Raw genomic sequence first — 26,623 nt, forward strand, 5'->3', positions numbered from 1 at the left:
ATGAAAATGCAAGTTTGGGTAGCGCCATTTGGGGACGGGTCACCAAAACTAACAGAATGCTGGCCATGTCCAGGGAGTCAAAGAAAGTGACTATTGCAGCACTGTTAGGTAAGAAAACAGATGCCAAAATCTATATGTGACATGCTTATTAGTCTAAGCGAAGGTAAGCTTAATAACTATGCATTTCTGTATGCATTTAATGCCTTGTCTGATTCCACACATATGGATATGAAGTTAAACATGAGAAGAACAAATATGTAATTTTAAACAGTCATAGAAGACTCCTGCCAAGATGAACATTTCAATTTTAACAAATTTGACATTCCTTGTAAAAAGGTATATGACCAGTCCTGAGACTAGACCACAGAATGTATTACAGGATTCTATGGGGGAAAGAATCCTTTGAAACATTGTACAGAACCAGGTGTGTACTGTCAGATTTCCTGAGTGAATAAAGCACTGCAGACACAAAGAGGCAGAAATCTTTCTGGAGTCAGGGCAGTATCAGGACCTTCTGTATGAGCTATTTATGAGACATTATGAAAGCAGCAATGTGAAGACGAAAACAGATGTAGATGTTTTGCTACAAATTATAAAAGTTTCTTTAAAATTTATAAACATTTTGGTATTTCTTTCATTTATATACTTTTTATACACTTTATACACTTATACTTTATACTTATACTTTGAGAACTTAAGTTCTTTATATACTTTTACATACTTTCTTTATTCATCCAATAGCACAATCATTGAATATAATGTCCCCTTTGGCATGTGTCTGTCCAGTCACATGAACAACTGGAACTTCCACAGAGATACCTTACTAAAAGGATGCAAGACCTAAACAACATGTCTTACATGGACTGACTCAAAGCTCTGTCACTATACTCGGTATCCTACTGATTGCTAAGAAGTGACCTGTGTCTCATGCATAAGACATCTTCTGAGCCATTACTGATGGATTTACTATGCATCAGCAAGTCAAATGGCTTCATAAATATGCAGTCTAGGGATCTGAGCCTCTTCTGCAACATCAACAGAATGGTTTGGTGGGACAGGTAAATTTCATAGAGGATACCGCTGCTGTGGAACAGGCTCCCCATCCACATAAAACAAAGTTCATCCCTGTCCATTTTCAAGCACAACTTAGATCTATGGATGGGAAACAGAAATTTTACCTCAGGACTGCCCCTGTACAACTAATAAACAGATGTAGCTCATAAGTACTTTATCACATGCATGGGTATCCTCACATTATCTATGGAATGATCCCAGTTACTATAATTCGCAATAATATATAGTTATCCACCATTGGATGGGTAAGGCCAGCATAAAACCAAATGAAATAGGTTATTTTAAGTGAAAAAAGGGAAACTGTCTGGGATTAAAATGGCCTGCAAGGGCAGTTAGCTTAGTACTTACCTATGAACCTATAAAGGAGACCAGTCGGATCACAGAACAGAAATCCTAAACCTAGTTGATAGGAAAATATCCATTCTCAAGCACCCAAATTTAAAAATGTATGTTTCTGATACTCCCATAGTGTCTTACTGTAGGTTTTATTGAATGGTTTAATAGTGAGCATTTTTGAGTGTGTATTTTGTTTTAATTGCTTAAATGATACAACAATATTATTATCAGTTAATAATATATTTTATATTTATGGTTAAATTTGAGCTAAATTCTGAAGACTAATTCCTGTTAAGATGTATGAGAAGTTTTGCTTAAATTTTATAGGTTAAACTGCATTTTTTTATCCATCATATTTAATGTTCATTTGATCAAAAAGAGAAATTTTATAAAAATGTAAAAAAAATCATTCTCAGTTTTCCAGTGGTATGATTTGACTGTGTGTGCACTGATGAGCAAGCTTTCATCTGCCTTAATACATCCCTCTAGCCTAGTCCCATCTGTGAATGAACCAGATGGTATAATTCCAGTCCCCTTGATTCCACTGGTCTTCTACAGATCCAAACCTCTCAACCTCTTAATGCAAGAAATCTGGACAAAGCCTGACAAAATGGAGGTACAAAGGCCCAAAAATAGGGATGCATCTTAAATATTACTCTTATAAACTTAGAAAGTTGCTAAAGTAACAATGTGTGTGTTAAAATACATTTTTCTGAGGGATATGAAGTCAGAAACTCAAATTTATGTCATTACTTGATGACTTCAGTCCGGTGATTTGCCAGAAAACCACAACTTTTATGAGGAACAGACCAAAAATATGAAGCATAAATTTGGACATTCTACTAAAATCTGGACAGTTGACAGGTATGTACAGATCCTTGGAAATGATCTCATTCCACTGAGCATACAGTCCCTGGGAAGTCTTTTAAGCCAAAGTATAAATCATGCAGAAAACTGCATTAGTGTAAAATTTAGGACTACCACTGAAAGCTCTGCTAAAGTCACTGTAATATGCAGCAGAATAGTGTGAACATTTGATACTGACACTGTGAACTGGTGACAAAGGCCATACAAGGAAGAGATGTTATGTTATTATTCAACAAATGCAAGGAAATGTTCTGCATATATATTGCATTATCTGTTTTTGGTACCGAGATGTTATTTCAACACAGCAAAATGATCCACTATAAACATATTTTGAACTTAAATTATATTTCTGATCACTAGTAATTTTACTTCTAGGCATTCAACAGTGTGTGTGTGTGTGTCTGCACGTGCACCTGTGTGTGTGTGTGTGTCTGCAAGTGCACCTGCATGTATAAGTGTGTGCGCGTGGGTGTGTCTGTCTGCCCTGTGAGGGACTGTAATCCCATCAAGGATTAGTGCTGTGCCATATATCCACAGAGTGTTGGGATCAGCTTCAGTCCCTCTACAACACAAACTAAGATAAAGCAGTTATCAGAGAAAAAAGAGAACATAGCAAGAATAATAGGTAGGTGATCACAAGGACCATAAGATGCCTAGCCATATACACTTTTTGGAAGACAAAGTTAGAAGTTCTTGCCACCCTTTACAAACACTTAAATCAGCTTCATCCCAAATCTAGCAGGGTGTTACATGGTAACCCTGGCATAAATGTATACTACCCATCCAGTCTACAAGACTAGCCTTAAAGGTAGCCAAAGTAGTAATTTGTTTGGCCTGTAATGATAACTTATTTCATAGGCTGGTATAAGTTGCAACTGTGTGAATGAACAACAGAAACTTTGATATGATTAGGAACTTTTCTCACTCTTATAATATGCAGATGATGATTCTGAGATTGAAACTCGTTTCAAAAGATTATAGTTTGTTTGTAAGTTTAACCCACTAAGGTACATGGACAGACTGGATTACTGAACTTTTTTCTGTACCTTATAATGTATCCTCATAATCCACAACTGAGTGGTTCAGCCGTATGAGAAGCAGGCAGAGACACATACACACACACACACACACACACACACACACACACACACACACACACACACACACACACACATGGGCACCTATAGGCAATTTATCATCAGTTCTCCTACACCCCATATTTTGCCATGTAGGAAAAGATTACGGCATCTAGCTGAAACTTACATAGATGCGTTCTGGAAATGCAAAGTCCATCAGGAAGGCATCTCAGATATGACCCATACAAGTGGACCAAGTGTTGTGAGACACAAGTGCTGAAACAGGCACCACTCTGCTATTCCAGCTACTCTGTCTCCACTGAAAAACCCACTTTAATAAAACATGCCTTATCAAAAAGAAAAATGAAAATAAAATATACCAGCACACTGCCATGTCTTAACTGAGTGCACAAAGGCAGTGACCCTGTTGATACACTTGACACCGATCCTCATTTTTTGCAGTATAAGACAGAGCTTTTTAAAACAAGAGCAAGCCGGCATCCCTGTAAATTAGGCCTTACAACTCAAGATGAAAAAGATTCCTTGTAGTTCTATTACTTGCTCCTATGGTCTGGAGAAGGCCACTGAAAATAGGATCACCCAACTGAACTTCTTATTTAGTAAAATCTTAAATAAATCCCGGCTGTGGTATAATTAAAATGGCATTGTGCTCCATGAGACTGAATGTGTATTGTCTGTATGCCACGTATGCTGCTTTCATGATAAGTTTCTGTGCCTTTCAACCACTGAGTGCTAGGACAGGTTTACTAACTTATAGCAGGAGTTTAAGAGCCAGACATGATGCTATGAATTAGCACTGCAACATCCTAACTATACCTCTAGAAATACAACACATTACAAGCTCTCAACTGAGCTTTTCTTAATAATATTGCATATCTAAATAGGAAATTATGTTAAAAGGATCTAGTGCCGCTACATATTCATGTCAACAAAAAACAGGAAGCTTCTGCTTGTAGAAAATATCTAAACTGCAGGTACTTGTTAACTGCTACCAAGATAATGGGGAGACAAAGCCCCCAAAATAAGGACAGATTTTAAATATTGCTATAAACTTAGAAAGTTACTATTATAAAAGGTGTTGTGGTACCATGCATTTTCTAGAAGATATGCATTCTGAAACTCAAATGATTATCATTATTTGGAGAATTCAGTCCTCACTGATTTGCCACAAAAATCCGAAACCCAGCACATTTTATGAGGAAAAGCCCAAAAATATGAGGCAAAAATCTGGACAGTTGAGAGGTATGCTACTACCATTTTTATACATCATGGCTCTAGAAAAAGAAAATGTTTAATTTTTATTTTGATATTCCAGACTTAGTTTACTTGGTCAGAAGTATGTTTTTTTTCTAGCAACTAGTTCAAAGAATGTTTTACATAGCACAATTCAGGAGCAATAGTTTGTTTATGTTATTTTATTTTGCTTTTGATTACTAGTAAAGTCTAACTGGGTTAAAAAAAAAACATTGTCAGTGGAGGCCCTGAGAGAAAAACTCCAAGTAACGGTATTTCGTGATATAACAGAAATACGAATATATTTACATAAGAATTTAGCACAGTTGGACAGCAGACAAGAAAAAATAAATAATCTATAATGTGCATCATTATAAGATAATGTGAAAGTGATAAATTGCTTATGTCAAGCTGAAGAGATAACACCTCTACAATGTTACATATACAGCATGTTAAGATATCTAGTTATAATGTGTTACAGACTCTTATAATTTGGCTATAATCTGAATTATTCAGTGGAAACTAAAACATAGAAGACAAAACAGTGAGCAGTAGTGATAACAGTAAAAGTAAAATGGGAAAAAGAGATTGGCAGAGTATGTAGTGCAGAGCACAGGATGGAACAGTTAAAGTAGAGAAGGAAGGTGAGTTTGGTTGCAATCATAGAAGCATAGGACAAGTAGGGAGACATGAGGAGTGTAGTTAAGTTAGGGGGCACTTATAATTAGGGGTGGAAACTTTTTTGGAGTGACAAGATGAAGAAGTCATTCTATGATGAGGTATAACCTGAGTAACACAAGAACAAAGCCAATTGTTGGTTTGATGGATCCTGAGCTATGGCTTGAAAGAGCTGACATTCTGTGTGGATCTGCTAGTAAAAGTACCGCATTCCATAGTTTGGCAATAGTACATACATACATATAAAGAGAGACCTGCATTGTTAAATGCTTTTGCTACATTAAGTACAGATTTATCTTGGAAGCCCAGCACTGTTTTGGTGGAGTAAAGTTGTATAACATTTGTTTAGAACTGGACAGTTTTCAGGGTTTTCAGTTAATTTGTGAACCATGATAACTTGGGATAACAACAGGAGGTGTGGTAATTCTAACCAGTTTGGTCCCTTAAGGGATAAACATTAATGAGTTCTGATAGACATTGATGAGTTCTGTAGAACTGTTTAAGAGCAAATTTGGCAATTTTATAATTTTGTCATAGCATTGCTGAACTTAGAGGGCTATAATCATTCGAGATTTGTAAGAATTACGGCAGCATAGAGTAGGGGGGGTCTATATTAGATGAACGAATGATCAAAATGTTGAATACAACATGATCGACACACTTTGATTGAACGTTCATCTAATCGAACCCTTAAAATAACGAAAACCGGAGTTCCGAAAAGTTTTTTGTCCCACACCTTCTCTACACTAACATGCAACACACACACATACAACTAATACATATAAACCCATACATTCTCACATCATTCAAAAACTTTCTAAATAAACACACTCTTCTACTTTTAAAAGAAAGTGGGGGGCTGTGCCTCCCACACCCCCCTAACTATATATACCAACTCCGAGGGCGCTCTACATTGGGGAAAGGGCAATTACCTGGTAATCGCAACATACACACACAAGTATGGAATTCACTTACCTAGCCATTCCAGACAGTGTAGCGTCCTTATGTCACAAGCTACACTCACCACCATGGCCAAGTAAAACTTTTCAGAACTCTGGTTTTCGTCTTTTCAGTATTTGATTAGATGATCGATAGATCAAAGTAAGTTGAGCATGTTGTACTCGACATTTTGATCGTTCGTTCATCTAATAGGAACCAGAGTAGGGATGGCAGTCGGAGCCCTGAGACTATATTTTTCTGGCTCTGTCTTTAGTTAAAGCTTTTGTTCTGTATAGAGTGCCTAGCTTTTGGTGAACTGTTTTATTACCCATTATATATGATAATTAAATTTCACTTGTTCATCAATGATGATGCTAAGTAATTTTTTCAGTTCAGTTATGGTATTGTTGCTAGAGGTAATGGTGAAAGAGATTTTTTTTTTGGTTTGGTAGTACCTTAAGTGTAAAATGTATTCATTTATTTACTTTAGGGCTTAGAAGCAGTTTTGCATTACTTAGGTAGATTTCAAATGAAGAAAAGGATTGCTGAGTGAGGTCTTGGAGTTTGTTTTGCTGAGATTAGAGTAGAGTTGTCCCCATATTGAACTATTTTAGTGTGGCAAGCTGCAGTGTGGAGATCATTGATGAAAAGGTTTAATAGTAGAGGTCCTAAAGTAGATGACTGTAGGACCCCAATATTCACTGGTAAGAAATAGCAGTAGTCATTTTGCCACTTTATTCTTGGGCCATATTTGAAAGATAGTTATGAAATCAGTGAAGTGAGATACTGGCAATGGCATGTCCAGTGGAGTCTAGTCTATGCAGAAGTTTCTGATGGGACATAGTATCAAAGGCCCTGGATAAAACAGTGCATGAACTTCATTCCTTTCATTTCTATAACTGTTGACAGTACTGGCAAAATTAAGCAGTGCATTAGTGATACTGCTATATGGGTGGAAGCCATGTTGTGTGGCATAGAGGAGTTGATTTTCCATTAAATATTGTAGAAGTTGTGGGTGTATGCATTTCTCTTACACTTTGGATAATTAAGATAACATGACTTTTGGCCTAAAGTTTGAGAGGTCAGTGGAAGGTCTGCCTTTGCGCAGAGGTATAATGTATGCTTTTTTTCCATAGTAGTGGTATCTTACTTTCTGATACAGAGTGATTGATTAAGACTGAGATGAGGTAAACAATGGCTTCAGCTGCGATCTTAAGGTATTCTATTATTAAGTTATCACAGATAGGGTGTTAGGTTTTTTGATGGCAGTAGTAAGTACTGGTTGGAAAGTAAAGGGAGAGTGATGGTTGCTGGTTTGGAATGGGAATATGAGAGACAGAGTGCATGCACTACAGGTTATGGATAGAACTGTATGAAGAAAGAAGATGTTGAACTGGTTTGCTATGCTATCACTACAGTTTGGTGAGTTTGGGGTTGGCTATGTGAACTGGTCAGGGTTTAGCATCTTGTTGACTGAAGTCTTGGAAAGATTTGGGGTTATTCTAGTATATGGCTTATTGTTCAGAGAAGTAAGTAGTTTTTCCTAACTTAGATAACACAGTCTGAAGAAACAAATTTGCATTATACCCTGGGTTGTAGGGATCTCTGGGAATTCTCACATCCTGGAAGGCCACAGGTGTGCTGAACAAATGCACAAAAGCTAGAAAAGTACAACTCAGACTTGCTCGAGTGGATAGAGTTGTACACCCAGTGCTGTGCTTTGATGATCCATCTAAAATGACTATGAGAAGAACAACTTTTGCTTATTAAAATTTCCCTGCTAAACACCAGGATTTATTATGCTACAGCTGTGCAGGGAAGGCTTATAGCTTAAAAGATCAGTAGAAACAATTGCAAGATGAATCTCAGGAACCTATTGTTTTCTTGATCAAAATCTTTACTGCTGTGTTCATCAGAGCAGATAAGCGCAGTTCATATTTGATACATTTCTTGGGAGGTGAGTCCATTTATATTTTTTATTGGAAGGTGCGTGCTTCTAGTCCGCCCTACCCTGGGTTGTGCCCATACTATGTAGGAGTGTCACAGGGGGATGGGGTAGTGGAAGCAAGCACATATCCTAATTAATACATATCAACAGTTTTAGTGTCAAACGTACAGTAAAACAGGATTTTTACAACAACCAAGTGTTATCCAAATAAGAAATAAAAAAAAAGGTTTACACAACATTCAATTTTATCCAAATACGAAATAAAACCATTTTCAGCTCAGATTTAAAATATTATAGAGTGAATTCACCATAGAGACGATAAAGAAAAAAAAACATAGTGTCAGGTTCCTAAGGTTTTGTGTAGATAAAGGTATTCATATGTTAGAAATAATCATGATGCATTTTCACTTAAGCTTCATCACATCTGCCCAAGGAGGGGGGAGAAGGGAAAGTTCAACCAGTGCTTGATATTAAGTCCAGCACTGTGCTCTTTATGTGTGTGCTCCCTGTTACAAACATGCGGAAGCTACAAACAGAATAATACCCTTTATAGTATAACATGTATATGAACATTAAAAACTATGATAAATAGCAAAAATTTATTGGAAAAGATCCAGAGCCCAGCTGTGGTTTATGGGGTGCACCCCTTCTAGTCCTTTTGCCAATGTGTGTAAAAGTTGCAGTCCAAGAGAATGTGTGAATAAGTTTTTTCTAGGGTGTAAAGTAACTTGTGCTTGGCATAAGAAATAGCATTGCCAGGTAATACTCCTGGGCTAGCAAGGTATATTACTTCCAGATGGGTATGCCACGACCGTGAATATTAACCCTGAATGTGCCAAGTTTCTGAATAAGACCAGTGACAGGGATTAAATTGGGATGTTTTTAAGTGACCAAAATTAGATTCCTTATCCAACTTTTAGTCTTTGGTTTGGTGGTATGACCACGTGCTACCAGTATGGGCATGTGCAGTCAAGGGTGTGAACTATAAAAAAATAAAAATGCAAAGGATAAAAAAAGGGTTTAAGACGATAATACAGGAGAGTGACCAAAGCATGGAGATGAGTCTCCTTTTTCTGAAAAACTTCAGGTGCATGGTGAAGGCTGAGGGGGCAATTGCCATGGTATTGTGGTTTGCCAGTTTTAACCTAGTGTTTTTGGGTTTGGAAATGGTTGGTAGATCAATGGCTAAAAGCAGTAAGAACTGGAATCTAAATCTTGTTATGTCCCTCTGCCGCTGCGGGTGGTGGATGAAAGGGGAGGAGGAAAAAGGAACCCATCACTGGTTGTCAGTGAATCTCGCCATGTGGTACTGCCAGGTGAATGGGTTATCATTGTGCAGTGAGCAATAGTGAGAAAATTGAAATTAAACAATGCTTTAACACAATATAACTATCCCTTCATGGACTATCATTATTTTATTCAGTTTTATTAATCAGCCAATGACCATAGTGATTTGTATTAAATTAGCTGCATGGAAACGTGGACTTCATTGGGTTGACCTTGATGGGACCACATGCATATGGTATTCTAGCAGCTAACAAAAATTTTAACTATGGAACAATAATACCATACTGTCACATTTGGTGGTGGCCATTGGGGGTGTTGGACATTGCTGGCCATCAACTGATTCAGTTGTAGAGATGTAAAATGATTAAATATGCTTCCAGGATAACCCACATTTTCCTTGTATGACAAGGAACAGACCTAATATTTGAAACACATAGCTGGAGACCTAAGATTAGAAATGGAAAAAAAAAAATCTCACCACATCCCCATCTCACCATGGGAGGAATGTTCCTCCTTATACATACAACACCCGAGCTGCCCTGGATGCAGATTTCATCATTTTACATTTCTGCAACTGAATTAGCCGATGGTCAGCCATGTCTAACACCCCTCCCTGACCACCACTGAATGTGATGATATGGTTCAATAGCTAAAGATTTTGTAAGCTCCTAGAAAACTCCCTGCATGTGGCCCCATCCAGTTCAACCTGATGAATTCTTGGTTCTGTGCAGCAGGATTTCCAAAGCCAATGTAATACAAACCTCGACGGTCACTGGCTGATTAATACAATAGAATAAAATAATGATACCATGGACATTACCCCCTCAGCACTCCTAACTCCATGTTTTGATCCCACTCTCCTGTTTTATTTGTTTTCTCTTCTTAAACTCTATTTTTATATCCTTTTCACTTTTGTTTTTTATTGTTCCCTCCCTGAACTTCCTAAATTCAATCCCAACATGCCCATTCTGGTAGCATGTGGCCATATCACCAAACAGAAGACTAAAAGTTGGATAAGGAATCTAATTTTGATTACCACACAACATTCCAGTTTAATCCCTGTCAGTGGTCTTATTCAAAAACCTTGCATGTTCGAGGCTAATATTAATGTTTGTAGAGTACCCAGTTAGAAGGAGTACACCTTCCTAGCCTGGAAGTATCACATGGCAATGCTGTTTCTTATGCCAAGCACAAGTTACTTTACTCCCTAGCAAAACTTATTCACAGATTCTCTAGGACAGCAAATTTATACACATTGGCACAATGACTATAAGGTGTCTACCCCATCAACCATAGCTGGGCTTCTTCAGAGCCTTTCCAACTAATTGTTACTGTTTATCATAGGTTTTAGCATTCGTATACATGTTATACTATAAAGGGTATGGGTCAGTTTGTAGCTTTTGCATGCATGCATTTGGTACTTAGAATGTACACTTAAAGGGTACAGTGCTGAGCAATATCAAGCACTATTTGAACTTTCCCTTCTTCCCCACCACCCAGAGCAGATCTGAAGAAGCTTAGATGAAAGAGCATCATGATTATTTCTAACATAGGTATACTTTGATATATACAAAACCTTAGGAACCCAATGGTATGTTCATTTTTTTCTTTATTGTCTCTGTCGTAAATTCACTCTATGACATTTTAAATCCAAGTCGAAAATGGCTTTATTTCATATTTGGATGAAACTTGAATGTTGTGTAAACCTTGTTTTTTTTCCTGTTTAAATCTGAGTTGAAAATAGATTTAATTTTTATTTGGATAAAAATTGCTGTACAAACCTTGTTTTACTGTATTTTTAGTGCAAAAACTGTTATGTAGTCATTGGTAGCTGCGACTTGCTTCCACTCCCCATCCCCTCGTAACATTGCCCCATGATCTGAGTACACTCCAGGATTGATGGTAGTATAAATATCCCCCATTCAATAACAAATATAAATGGAGTCACCACCTGAGAAATGCATCAAACATGAACAGCTCTTATTTGCTCTGAAGTACAGAGCAATAAAGGCTTTGAACGAGAAAACAATAGGCTCCTGAGATTTGTCTTGCAATTGTTTCTACCAATCTTTTCTGCACAGCTGTAGCCTAATAAGTCCTGGTGTTTAACAGGGAAATTTTTAATAAGCAAAAGTTATTCTTCCTCTCGCAGTCATTTTGTAAAAATCACCAGAGCACAGCTGTGGATGTACAACTCTATCCATGCTAGCAAGTCCAAGTTGTATTCTTCTAACTTAGATCACTGGATTTTTGCTTGGTTTTTGCTGATGCCTACATGATTGCAGATTTGTGATTGTTTTGTTTTTTTACAAAGCCTTCCAGGCTTTGTCTGCATCATGAGCTGATTTGTATTGTGAGTTGTGGATGCTTAAGAAGGCATTGTTGAATTCAGAGGTGTATCATCTAGGGGAGAGGATGCTAAGAGGTTCCCAGTTACATGGTTTTAGTGTGTTCGGAAAAGTTTCAGTATGAAAGGTAGAGTGTGTTCTTACTATTTTACATTGATGTGTTTTTGGACTGCTGCTGTGGTGTCTGATTGCATGGAATTGGAGATGGTCTCTTAAACTATCAGACAGAGTGGTATGCAATATAATCTTGATAGGAGAACAAGTGTGAATCCAGTCTAGAAAAGGAAAGGCAAAGAAGAGTGTGTTGTCCAACCATATTACAGAATTATGGCCTTGAGACTTGTTTATTGTTCATGGACCAGAACAAGCCCATTTAAACTGTTATGAAAGAGAAACAGTGGATAGAATAGAATTTGCTGCATGCAAATGCATTCCCTTTTTACAAGCATGTATCAACAGCATTTAATCATGCCAACAACTGAAAACAGTTCAGTAATGAAAATATTTTGAGCCATGACCATGCATTTATATTGCAGTTTGGCTTGCTTTTTAATCATGTCACAGACATTTTATCTGAGTTTTAATCTGCTCACTTTAGTTGAGCTGGTCTTGTAATTAGACTCACATATTTGAATAGTGATTGTGTTCTTGTTTTAGACTGATTTAGAAAAAATTACTATTTTACTTGGATGCTTGTGTACATTTTAACATTGTATTGATCTCACACACTGCTCTCCAAGCCCTGTTCAGCCCTCTGTCCTCCCACTTGCCTTGCCTGTACAACCCCAGATCACTGTACTGCTAGTGCCAGTATGTACCTGACATGATCCTAGCACTGGATAGGACACAGCCTCCCAGAGAACTGACCTGACAGTGCTATTTTGCAATACGTGGGGAGCAAGAAATCCCTTGGGGGCACAGGGCAAAACAACAGAAGCCATCTTGCATGTGGAAGTCTGACAACTGCCATAGCCCCATCACCCTTCCCAGCATTCAGACATCTGTCTCTAGAATTAATGTAGAAGAAGGCCATCTCCTACACCATCCCATACATTCATTCTGCTAATCTGTCAGTGAGCTCTGACTTCTGAAAGAGCTCATCAAGAACTTTACCCAGCACATTCCCTTCCCCTCCAGCATAAGCATGTCCATCTTTCCTGCTTGTGCAACCAGGATCATGAGCTGCTCTTCAATTCACATTACCTTGGCTGTGTTGAGGTATCCATCCCTCAAGACCATCAGTGAGGCTGTTTTATTATTTTAGTTTTCTTAATAAATATTAATGAAGTGATACCTAATTTATCTGTTTTGTGCTTTGTACACTATGTGTATAGCTTAGATTTATCTGTTTGCTCTTCACTTTATTCTAAAAGGTTCTGGCTCCCCCATGACCCCATACCCTTATGCAGGCATTCAGAGAATGAATTAATGCATAAATAAATACAAAATATGGAGTCTTACCAATATGTGACAATCCCAGACATGTGGATGGTAGCTGTTTAGATTTTTTTTCCTCTCTTCCACCACCTAGGACTATTGTATAAGAGGATGTATGAAGACTGAACCTCAAGATATTGAGTCTTTACATTTCCATACAACTACATCTAATCAATGATTTTACTCAAAAGTTCAGTTTAGCTTATACAACTGAAGCCTGAATAGCTAGTAATGTAGATTCTTTATTATTAGTGTTAATTTGGTCCAGCATGCAGTCATGTACCATCTGCAGTTACAGAGCTACTTCTCACAGATCCTAAGATCATTTAGCATTTATGACTGCAATTCTAGTGGCAGTAGAAAGGTGGCCTTATCTGCTGGAGTTGGGAAATACACAGAGAGGCTTAAGGAGATAATTACTTCTTGTGGAAAGTTGGTAACTTTTTATTTTTGGTTAAATAAAGTGTGCTTTTACATTAAGAAGACTGGGGCTGCAATTCTAGTGGCAGTAGAATGGCATCCTGATCTTTCTGAGTTGGGAACCCACAAAGGGAGTGTTAAAGTGAGATCATTTCATTGGCAACAGGGCTTTTTAGTTGGTTTAGTAACATTTCTTTGAGTCTCTAAATTCTGATGCTAGTCAAGCAGTAGCATTTAGCTGTGCCATGTATAGTTGCAGACACTTCAGAACTAAATTTCCCTATAAACCTTCCCCTGTATCTTTACCCAATATGCAAAGAGCAAATTGTTTACATGCTGAGGAGTCCTGCTGCTTGACTTCAGTCACACAAAACTTAGTTGTAGTTTCTAGCCTTACAGCACCCAAGTTAGTTATCCCTTTGTAACTACCCTAAAAAAATACCTGACACCTGGATGGGTACTTTCTGAATTTGTGTAACCAAAAAACACAGCACCGAAACAAAGCCACGGGTCACTGATCCCTCTAAAATATTTTTATTCAGTCTAACAAACAAACGGTTAAGCACTTTCATCGATTTTATTTAATTTTGATGAAAGCACTTAACCATTTGTTTGTTTGTTATACTGAATAAAAATATTTTAGAGGGATCAGTGACCTGTGGCTTTATTTTGGTGCTGTGTTTTTTGGTTACACGTTTTGCTGTACAGCATTTACCAGTGTTTTGATTACTTTCTGAATTTCTCAGACATCAGCTTGGTAGATATGGGTATTCTGAGACAATGTAGGAATTGTCTCATTTTCACTGATGACCAACTAATCCTGAGAGAAATTAATACAGTATGCAGCAGATGTAATTACACAATATCACTGGAAGCAAGACTGTCACACAAAAGTACTCCAAATAACAATCAAGTTGTCAGTAAGGTAAGCAATATACCAAATACACATAGTACTGACCCAACACACAGATAAACATATGCTGAGGCACTTAAAAGAAACCCTCCTAAACTGTATATACCTCCTAGACATTTGACCTACAAAATGAACCTCAAAGCACTCCAAAAATGAACACCAATACAACACATGCAGACTTACCCTTTGGAGCCTCAGCTACAAAGCTCATAGGGCCAGCTAACACATTACCCAATATCTTAATAATAGGTCACTTCATTGTGAGACATACATATAACACACTTACCAAGATGAATAAGGAGAAAATCATGGTCAGTTGTCTGTCAGGGGACAGTATCCACCAATTCACCCCCATGCCCACAAGTCATTAGACCACAAGTACCAGTATGCAGATGTAAATGACCTGAGGTATACCTTCCTGGACTATTGGAAGAGAGATATTATGGCGCGCTCTGGTTATGTGCCACAGGCCTGTATGAGCCTAACACCAGAAGCAAAAAATGACTGACTTCAATAATTAGTTTCTGGTGTCATTCCAAGGGGGTGCAACATTTGTCAGCATGGGAAGATATTGTCAGCAGACCACATTGCTTTGCCAATAATGGTCTGTACCTTTCCCCTCTAGGCTTTTGAATACCAGCTAAAACCTTGTCCTTCCCCAGTGTGCCTTTTTTAAGAATTGCCAAACTGAAAAACTTTCTGATATAGCCAAACCAACCCAAGAGAATCTAAAGGTGTTACAGCTCAATGCCAGGGGCCTAAACAAAAAGCTTTCCTCACCCTGGAAAATGTGTATATCTGTGCAGTTACTGAGACATGGCTTAAAGCTGCAAATTCTATCCTGGCAGTGCTTGGTTACAATACCTTCCACATAGTCAGACCAGCTATTGATAGGCAAGGACCAAAGGTGGGGGTGTCTCAATCTCTATTAATAACAAACTCACCCCAAGACATACAGAATCATGTGCTTGAGCTTCTACATATCTGGATTTCTTAAGGCAAAGTCGAATATCATATCTCTGCAATCTGTAGGTCATCCTCTATGACCTAAGAAACCCATAACTCATATGTGAATTTACTGGAGGTCTTCACCGTTCAACCCAATACCTTATTCATGGCTAACTTCAACTATCCCACTATAAACTGGAATACTTAAATGACAACAAACATGCAAGCCTAGAGATTTCTGGACTTTTAAAACACAAAAACCTTGGACCAGACAGTCCATACAGCCACTAGGGGTACAAACAAACTCAATCTGGTAATCACAAACTTCGGAAAATGCTGTACCTCCCTAGTGTAGTGTCTATTCCTTTTTGGCAAATACTTCTCAGAAGTCACGGTCAATATCAAGGGCCTCTGGCTACCAAGTTTGCAGATGATTGCAATCTAGGAATGGTCATAAAATCCCCAAGAAATTACAGGGAGGACTAACCCAGACAGACGACTAGTGCTAAAGCCACACCTTAAAACCCAATGCCAAGAAATGTATAATAGTACCTCTTGAGGAGTTAGACGCCCTAGGAAATTACCTCGCTGAAAACACCTCCCAAACAGTAGAACCAGTAGTAAGGGATTTGGGTATGTATGTAGATAGTATCCTGGCTTTTGACTAACGTGTGTAAGGTAGTAAGGAAACCATTTGATATGGCATTTAGGTCCATTGAGGTCATTGTTTCACTGATTTCAGCCCTCATCAGCCCCATCATTGAGTTCAACGCCCTCTTCAATATGTACCTGACTAGACACGTGCAACAAATGAAACATCCTCAGAGGTTTCTAACAAAAATAATGGAAGTCCAAGTGGAGAGATGATAAATCAGCAAGCAAAGGAGAATAGTATTGCTGGAATTGAATTCATCCTCAAGTCTTGGTGAGCACCCTCATGAGGTGGGCCCTGTTTTTCACAAAATCTCAAAAAGATGACACACATATATAGACTGTATTTTATATAGCATATATCATGGGCAGAAGTAGGTTAAACAATAAAAAAGATAGCTGAGTTTACAAGACCCAGCATAAAAAAGTGCCCAATCCTGGTAGGTGCACTGGTAGAAAAAGTGACAGTGTAGAATCATCAACACAGAAACATTCCCACAATGGTTCTAGGCCAGTCCCAGGAGGAGGATGACACCCTTGTTTTAGAAGAAAGTGGTATTCCACAAAAATCACAAAAACTGATAGGCCAAAAAAGAGTCATAAAGATGACTGAGTGGACTACTGATGATAAGAAAGAAGTTATGTATTGTTACTATTATGCAAGAAGCCCAGAATTTCCAGACAGAAGATATACAAAATATTAAGAGAGAAAATAGAGAAAAGAAAAATACTTGCAAAAAAAAAAACTGTCAGAAGCTTCAAATAAAAATTTGTGTTCATTAGTACAACAGATTTATGAAAAACATTATATAGACCAAGAAACCTTGGGCCATTTGGAAAAAGAAGTGACCGAGGAAGTGTGAAAATATAAAGAACAAAATCTTGAGATTTTTGAAAGTTATAAAAAAGAAATATGGACATGGGAAAGAAAGAGCAATCTGATATGATGCAATATTTATGCAAAGGAAAAATCTGAATGAATCAATACAAAAAAAGCAGCCCTAAAGATATGAGAAGAGAAATACAGGCAAAGACATCCAGATATGGAAAGTCTCACAATACAGAAAATAAGATTACAAACAGGGAATGATGAACAGAAGATTAGTAAATCAGAAGTTAAAACAATAAAAGTTAAAGTTATGGAATACCTGTGAAGTGAAGGACTTAGTGTAGAAAGTCTAACACAGGTTATATCACAGCATGATGGAACAAGTGCCCCAAGTAAGGGGAACCAGGAGGAGTAGGAGACATCTGAAGAAGAAATGTGGACAGAAGTAAGAAAGAAGAGATTTAATATGGTGCAATGTTTATAAAAAGGAGAAAGCAAAACTAATCAATACAAAAAGAGCAGCACCAAAGATATTTGTAGAAAAATGCAGGCAAAGGCATCCAGTTATGGAAAAGTTTACAATACAAAAAAATAAGAAAACAAAGAGGAAAAGTAGAAAAGAGAATTAGTAATGGAGAAGTTTAAGAAATAGAAACTGAGGTTATGGATTACCTATGAAGTCAAGGATTTAGTGTAGAAAATCTAACTCTGATGACGTCACAGCAGGACAGAGCAATGGATCCCCAAATTAGAGAGAAACGAGTGGAATGGGAAACATCAGATCAGTTGCCATATTAAGATACTTTTGAGTCTTCCATAGCAAACTAGTACATAACTTCAGTTGGAGTTGCACAGCAAAGGAAGGCACAGTGGCAACTCTGATGCAGTCAGTGCTGTGGAATGATAAGCCAGTGAGTACCCATATGAAAGAGCAACAAATGTCATAGGATGAAAATGAAGAGAATGTGGCACAGGCAGATGCTCTGGAACTTTCTATAGAATTCCCACAAGAAATGGACACAAAGAATGTGCCCTCAGTTTAGAAGAAAATGATCCTAGAGAAGAGTTGCTTGATTTATTAGAGATGGACATATGTACTTAGATCAATGAAAGAAATAGACTACAGAAGGTCATTAAAACCCCAAAAGGTTAGAAGTTTGATAAAACAAATGAACACAGTAATTAGGACTGTTCTTAGAGATTCCTGTGATATAACAGAAGTAAATAGGATATATTACTGTGCAGTTAAATTAATAACAGATAGTCTTACCACAAAAAAAACACAGGGCAGTAGGGGAAAGGAAGGAGAGAAATCAAAGGCCATCATGGAAGTATCAGATAGAGAAAACTCTAGAGCAATTAAGAGAAGACGTCACTATTAGAAGACTGTAGAAGAGGGAACAGATCGACAAAAATACTTATAAAGTCAGATGTGATAAAAGCAATGGGCAATATCAGAACAGATCAGGATCTGCCATGCACTATCGCAAAATCACAAATAATAAAAAATATCTGCACAGACAGAAAAACTTAGAAGATATACAGATTAATATAAAAGAAAAGTACAAAATAAGCAATTTATTGATTACCCAAAAAAGTTTTATAGAGAATTGAGAAACAAGGAAAATGGAACTGAAAGACCAGCAAAAAAAGAAGAAATACTTATATTTTAGAGAAATATCTCGGAAGATCCTGTGGAACATAACAAAAATGCTAAATAGAAGAAGTAAAAGAAAGAATAAGAAGTTCAAATGTACAGGATGTGAAATGGAATGAAGTAACAGCCAGAGAGATTGAAACAAAGTTAAGAAAAGCTCCTAACTGGAAAACCTGAGACCTAGATGAAGTACAAAATGTCTGGCTAACAGTATTAACATCTTTACATGAATATTTAGCCATGAGTAAGAACTATTTATATGAGCACCCCAAACAGACACCAACCTGGTTAACAACAGAAAAAACAATACTCCTACTTAAGAGCAAACCTGCAAGCTATGCTAAAAACTATAGACAAATAACATGCCTTCTGACGACATATAAATTACACACTGGAATTGATGCCGACAGATTTTATAGTCATTTAGAAGAAAATTGAATCATGGCAATATGAGAGAGTAACAAAACCAAGTCATATGAAACAAAGACCATTTATTGTTAAATATATTTATAATGGAAAATTGTAAAAAGGGGAAGAATCTAAGTATGGCATGGATAAACTACAAAAAAGCATTTGACAGTATTCCACATTCATGGATAAAAGAGTTCTTAAAACTGTATGAGATTCAACCTACACTGATGATTACATTACAGCGAACATAAAATAGTGGCAAACCACTTTGCAGCTAAGCCATGATAAAGGAAAAATTACTATTCCGGGAATAAAAATTCAAAGGAGGATATTCCAGGGTGACTCTGTCACCACTGCTCTTTTGTTTGCCCTTAACGCATTAAATTATCTGCATGACAGATTAAATCATGGCTGCAGTTTGGCTCCCACAAAAACAAGTGTAAAGACTTTTCATCTTCTTTTTGTGGATGATTTAAAACTGTATAGTACATCAGATGAGGAACTGAAACCACAAGTGCTAGTGGTCAAAACTTTTTCAGATGATATAAGAATGTCATTTGGTCTTGATAAATGTGCAAAAGCAACCTTTAAAGCAGAGAGCTGCAGCACCAAGAAAACATCAGTTTGTGAAAGGAATGTGATATAAAAGAACTTGAGCAAGAGGGATTGTATAAATATTTGGGAATTAATGAAGGATCAACATTAAAATGTGATCAGTGTGAATAAAAGTAAAGAATATTTTAGAAGACTAAAATTAATACTGAAAACTTCTCTGACATCTAGGAACCAAGTCCAAACTATAAAGCAATTTGCTCTTCCTGTCCTCACTTACAGTTTTGGAGTAACTGACTAGCCCCAAATGGTGTTGAATCAGTTGGACAGGAAAACAAGAAGGATGTTTCATGGTTATTAAATGATTTATAAAAATCAGTATATACCACACTTATATATTCTCTGTTCTGAAGGAGGTATGGGCCTCCTCGAAACTGATTACTTGTATAGCTCTGCAATCATAGGACTGTATACATATCTCATAACCCCACAAGAACCAAATGTAGTGAAAGGTTAAAACACAAGGAGAATAAGCATGTTGGTGTCAAATGGGAACTGGAATCAAATCAGAAGTGGATAAAACTCAGGCTGCAACTGAATGTGCCAAGAAAAGCGAAAGAATAGAAGGTGAAGGATCAGATAAGAAGGCAAGAAATGTGGAAGATGCATAAATATAGTTGCAAGTATAGAAAACTCTTGTAACAACCTCATGTTGATCAGGATCTAACACAGGAATGGTTAAGGAGAGGTGAAGTTAAACCAAAAGATGAAAGGTTAATATTGGTGGCCCAAGATAGTGGACTACGTACACGGTTTGCAAAGTCCATTGAACATGTAGAAGAAACAGACAAATGTAGGTTTTGTAAAACAGAATTGGAAACGGTCACGCATATTGTTGGTTGTGATATACTGAAAGGCATAATAATATAGCAAGACTGTTGCACTGGGGATTGTGCAAACATTATAATGGTGAAGTAGCTGAAAAACACAGGAAACACAAGTCACAAAGCGTTATAGAAAATGATGACATTTATATCATGTGGAATCACCCATTACCAACAGTTCAAAAATAGATGCGAGAAAACCAGATATAGTAGCTCATGAAAAGAAGACAAAGGTGGCATTGATCACTGAAATTGCTACACCCAATGACTACAGTGTCTTATGTACAGACACACAAAGTCATAAAATACCAGGGTTTCCAGGCAGAAATAAGGGCAATATGGAAGAAGCATACCCAGATAGTTCCAATAGTGGTAGAAGCAACGCATCTTATAAAAACGAATTTATAGTCGTACTTAGATATGTTATTGATAGAGATAACTCCTTATGAATTGCAGAAGGAGTCATTACTGGGCACATTGCAGGTGCTAACATCAAAGACTGAAACAATATTAATTTCATAAACTTTAATCATACTTTCACTTACGAATAGAGTCCATTCCTGTCATGGTATTATAACCCCAAAAGACTTGGAGAAATTAACAAAAAACAAAACAAAAAAAAAAAGAAAGAATACAGGGACTAAACCGCATATCTATGCAAATTGTCTTAAAGATCTATCTCTCTATTCTGTTTCTTAGACAGTTGAGCGGTGATCTATGCCTGCCATGCAAGGCATCCTTTGATCCCACTCTGATGAACCATTCACATATCCACAATATGAACAGCATCAAAATTACTTATCTAGGGATTTATACTTTGCTTGTGACATAATGCACAAAACATGCTGGAGGGATAGGTTCCTGACCCAGAGACTCCCCATAATCTGGAACAGACTGCCCATACATGTCAGCAGAGTGCCTCCAATGGCCCTCTTCAAAAGGAACCTTGACAATTGGATGGGAGATAGGAAATTCACCCCAGGGATCATGTTAGTTGCCCTGCTAGACAGGGGGTCCAGGGAATTAAATATTGTGTGAAGAAATATCCAGGGAATTGTTATGGCTAGGCTTGTATAGGCCCTAGGGCCAATAGCCTAGTACCAACCTATGGACCTATATATAGGACACATTGGAGGGACAGGTAGCTAGAATAAGCTTCCTGCATAAGTGAAGCAGATCTCTTCCCTAACCATAGTCAAGAGAAACTTGGACCTGTGGTTGGGAAATTGGAAATACACCCTGAGTCTAGCACCTATGTCTCCGATGGACAGAGGCAACCTTTAAATATTGCCCTCACTTGCATATACCACTTAATATGACATCTAATGCACATAAATGTGTGGGATACAATTGGGATGCTTTGCTAAGGTTATGAAGTCCCTAGTAGTCATTAGCCCAGTATATATTTATGAATCTGTGAATGATTCTGGGTGCAGGCATAATGTAGAGGACCTTCAATTTCTGTCACATATCAAGGAGCCATGAATAATTACTGTAAGAATCTATACAAATCAGTATTTACAAGTGAGTCTATAGAAACAGCCACCCTACTGAAGCATTAGAAATTGAGTTAAGACTGAAATATAAAATGTTTTTTGAGCCATCATGTGGGTAACACTACCACCTTTATTTGCACAAACACTTAACCTGATGTATATATTCATAATGGTTGTTTTGTACTTTGATATTGAAAAAGTTTCTCTTTTAATCACTCTATATGCAGTTATTTCTCCATAGGAGGTCTGCATCTGTGGAAGTGAACAAACTGTGTATTTTGAAGGAAAAGTCACACAAAGATCTCAAAAGAGAGATGCATAATTTTTTTTTTAAATCTGTGCAAGATTGCTCTGATCCAGAGGTTTTAGCTGCTATTCAGTATAGGTTCATAGGTTGTTGCTGGGCTATCTGCCCGAAGGCATATATTAGCCCAACCACGTTGTGCGGTATTCACCGCCCCTTTAGTAGTTCCCTAGACCCTTGTACTAGCAGCTAGTACCCTTGGCCCCTATCTAGTAGTGCTTTTGGTGTGATCCCCGGTGTGAACTTTCTGTTACCCATCCACTCATCAAGGTTCCTCTTGAAGAGTGATAGTGAGGGGCTCTGTCTTGTGTAGATCGGGACCCTGTTCCATAGTAAGGGAAGTCTCTGCGAAGGGAATCTATCCCTCCAGCATGTTCTATTCATTGTTGTGTTGAGGTTTATATCCCTACAGCGTGTAGCTCAAGTAGATTTGGTTTTGCTAAGATGGAGCATGTTCAACAATTCTGGGTTGGACATGGCTCTGTACGTTAGACAGAGATCGCCTCTGAGAAAGCGGTATGCAACAGAGAACAGTCTTAGATTTTTCAATCGTGCTGCATAGGGCAACTGTTTGAGGCCAGTAATCCTCTTGGTTAGGTACCTTTATGGTCTCTCCAGCTGCTGGAGATGTCTAGCCAGGTACATTCCAATTGGTGCATTGTACTCAATAATGGGTCTGATGAGGGAAGAGTAGAGGGGCACCATTACATCCTTAGATCTTGATGCGAAACCTTTCATGATCAGATGGGTCACATAGAAGGATTTTCTAACCACTTTGGCAACATGGTTATCAAATGAAAGCTGACTATCTACTTGGGTCCCTAGATCCCTTATTTCTTCTTCAGATTTCAGGGGATTACCTCCTATGTTGTAGTTTGCGGGTACTCTGTTTTTTCCAAAGGGGATTACTACATTTTTGCATTTAGCTTGAGACCATGGCTTTGACACCATGCAACAGTGTCATTTAGGCCCTTCTGGAGGATCTCCATGTAGGCCGGAGACTCCATTATAGCACCCAGTTTGCAGTCGTCCGCAAACTTAGTCAGCCACAGCCCTTCAGTGCTTGCCTGTACTTCTGAGAAGTATATGCCAAACAGGAGGGGCCCCAGGACAAAGCCCTGAGGCACACCACTCGTTACTGGTCTGGATTCGGACATAGATCCCGCTACTCTTACTTTATGGGATCTGTCTGAGAGCCAGTTTGTGATCCATCTTGTGACATAAGGGTTTATGCCCAGGCTGGTGAGCTTATCAATAATACCTGAATGGGGAATGGTGTCAAATGCTTTAGCAAGGTCAAGGTAAGCCATGTGTACCTCCTTTCCCTTATCTATAGCCTGAGTAACTGTCTCAAAGAAATCCACCAGGTTCAGGAGGCATGATCTGCCCTTGATGAAGCCGAACTGTGTGGGGTCCAGTGACTGGAGGTTCCCAATCTCTCCATTTATGAGTTCCATAATGATTCGCTCCATAGCCTTACAGATCAGACTGGTCAGGCTTATTGGTCGGTAGTTCCCAGGGTCAGTTGTGGCCCCACCCTTGTGTAGCGGGACCACCATTGCCATGCGCCATTCTATGGGCACATATCCTGTGGAGAGGCTGAGACTGAACAGGGTATTAAGATGGGGGGTTAATTCCTTTTGGAGCTCACTTATGACACAGCCTGGGACACCATCTGGTCCCATGGAGGCAGTGTTTTTAGCTTTAGATAGAGCCTTGTTAACCAATGTATCAGTAATAATTGGACTTACACAATCCCCTAGAATGGTAATAGGCCCTGTAGGTGGTGGTGGGGGGGTGGTGGAGAAATTTGCACTGGATCTGTCAGCCAAGATGTTGGCAGTGTCAGAAGGGTCAGTGTATTTTGTTCCATTTTGTACTAGCTCAGAACAGACCTGAGCATTGCTATTTAGGTTTTTGATGTAGCCATAGAAGGCCTTATGGTTATCCTTGGCAACTTTCTTTTCAAAATTAGTTTTAGTTGACTTGATGAGGGCCCTCAATTTCTTACTAATGCTGATCAGGGATGATTTTTCTACTTGAGATTTGGCCATTTTTGGATAAGTCTCCTCCATTTATTGTAAAGTTTGCTTATGGCCGGGGTCCACCAGACTGGTTTCTTCTTGCTTGAGGAAGGAGTCTTGGTTTTATTTGGGATAGTACGGTCCATGCAATCCTGAAGATGCATATAGAGTGCCTTGGTGTAGGATTCCACATCCTGGATATCATTATCCTTCTGCAAGGGAATAGTGAAGCTTTCCACTTTGGATGCAAGTAGTTTGAAGTTTGCTTTGGAAAGGTTTGTGACTATGGTTTCTTTGATTGGGGGCGGTGGAGGAATGAGAATGTCCAGGGTTATCAGTATGTGGTCGGATCTGACCAAGGACGGGGTGATAACGGGTGTGGTACAATGGGCGCCCATATTTGTGATGATTAAATCCAATATGTTGTCCCCTCTAGTGGGGGAACATACTAGTTGTTCAAGGGCATTTGAATTTATAAATTCTATGAATCGCTGAGCATAGGAGTTGGAACATTGGTAGTTCGCCCAGTCTATACCAGGGTAGTTGAAATCACCCAAGATTATGGTGTTGGGTAGGACCTTTATATTTTCCAATGTCTCAAGGAATGCAAAGTGAGCATCTTGGGACATGGTGGGCGATCTATAACCGGCTACGACTTGAAATGTGGTTTTGCCTGCTGATAGTTGCAAATGGATGATCTCAGTGGCATCATGCTGCGCTACTAGCCTGGAGATATGGGTATCCTTGATGAATATGGATACACCTCCACCCTTTGTACTGCAATCCGGTAACTGAGGCCGGAAGGTATGATATGAATTGTAACCTGGCAGTGCTGGGGTGCTCTCTTGAGCCTTGAACCAGGTTTCCGTCACTGCACAAACATCAATTTTCTCCATGCTGAGGAAAGCCTGGAGTGTGTGCATTTTGAGGTTGAGACTTCTGGCGTTGAGTAGCATTACCCTTAGTTTTTGGTTACCTGTGCTGGTTACGGTGGTTGGTTTGTCCTTTGAGCCTTGCCTAAAAAAGGCACTATGGGGATGGCAAGAGCCTTGGCCAGTATTCGAAAACCTAGGGGTGACAGGTGCAACCCATCTCTGGCAAAACAGCGAGGCTTGTCTATCATGTCATCCCAGGCAGGCAGACACTGGATCCCCTTAGAATGACACCAGAAGCTTTGCCAGTTGTTGAAATTGATCATTTTGTCTTTGTATTGTGGTATCATTCTAGGTGAAGGTAATATGCTACTCAAGGTCAGGGTCATACCAGCTTGGGCTACATGATCAGAGAGCTCCTCAATGTCTCTTTTCATGTAGTCCAGGGAGGTACATCTTAGATCATTCACACCAACATGTACAATGATATCGTCATACTTGTACTTGTTCTGGAGTGACCTAAGTGCCTTTGTTATGTGGCGGATCCGAGCACCCGACAGGCAGCTGACAGTAACCTTCTCCTTGTTCAGCCTGGTGAGTGGAACATCCATGTGCCTTACTATAGAGTCTCCTATTACTAACGTGTTAGGTATGATGTTTTGTTGTGAGGCACACTGCTGAGGTGAATTGTGTGTTTTCTGGCTTGTGTTTGGGGGTGCAGGTTGCTTGCTTGTCTGCTTTGGAGGGCACTGTTTCTTTTTCAGATTGGTACCTAGTACCTCCGCATATGTTTTTGTGTATTTATGCGTATGTTTTGCCGGTGCTTGTTTTGTAGATTCATGTGTGACAGGTGGTGTGATGCAAGTGTGTCCCTTATCCTCTTGACTGTCTGTTACAGTCATGGGTTGAGAGCGCTTAGCCTCCAGTCTGACTGTGTATTTGCATCTTTCACAAGTGTTTGTGTCTAGAGGTAAAAGGAGAGGGTTGTCTGTATACCTGAGGCAGTTGTGACACTGCCTCAGGATGCCCAATTCCACCAGATGAACTGGAGAGTACACCTGAAGCTGACCTCTGGACATGCTTTGAAGAGTAAATTGAACTTAAGTCCTGCGGACGATCGAGGGTCTTATACTATATTATAATAGTGCTGTCTAGGAAATTTGGAGAATAATAGTGCTGTCTAGGAGATTAGGACAATCACAGGCCAATTGAGAAAGTTCAAGATCACATGACTCGTGCATGTGTACTCTCATTAGCACAGGCTAGTAATGTGCATTAGATGCCTCATGTGCATGTGTACTACCTCTATCAGAAACATTGCTTCTTTTAGTTTAGAGACTTTTGAGGAGGTTTTATATGGGGACCATGTGACAAACTTCTTAATATTCTTGAAGCCAAATAGACAATACCAGCATTGC

At 38.6% G+C, this 26,623-nt stretch overlaps 1 protein-coding gene across 1 annotated transcript in view; it reads right to left on the bottom strand.

Moving 5' to 3' along the window:
* Nucleotides 1-26,623, bottom strand: part of CARMIL3 (capping protein regulator and myosin 1 linker 3) — a 3,552,770-nt gene that overhangs the window by 930,745 nt on the left and 2,595,402 nt on the right. The window lies entirely within an intron of this gene.

Source organism: Protopterus annectens, chromosome 16.part0, assembly GCF_019279795.1.
Source record: "Protopterus annectens isolate FY-2018-M chromosome 16.part0, PAN1.0, whole genome shotgun sequence".
In the NCBI taxonomy this organism is placed as follows: domain Eukaryota; kingdom Metazoa; phylum Chordata; order Ceratodontiformes; family Protopteridae; genus Protopterus; species Protopterus annectens.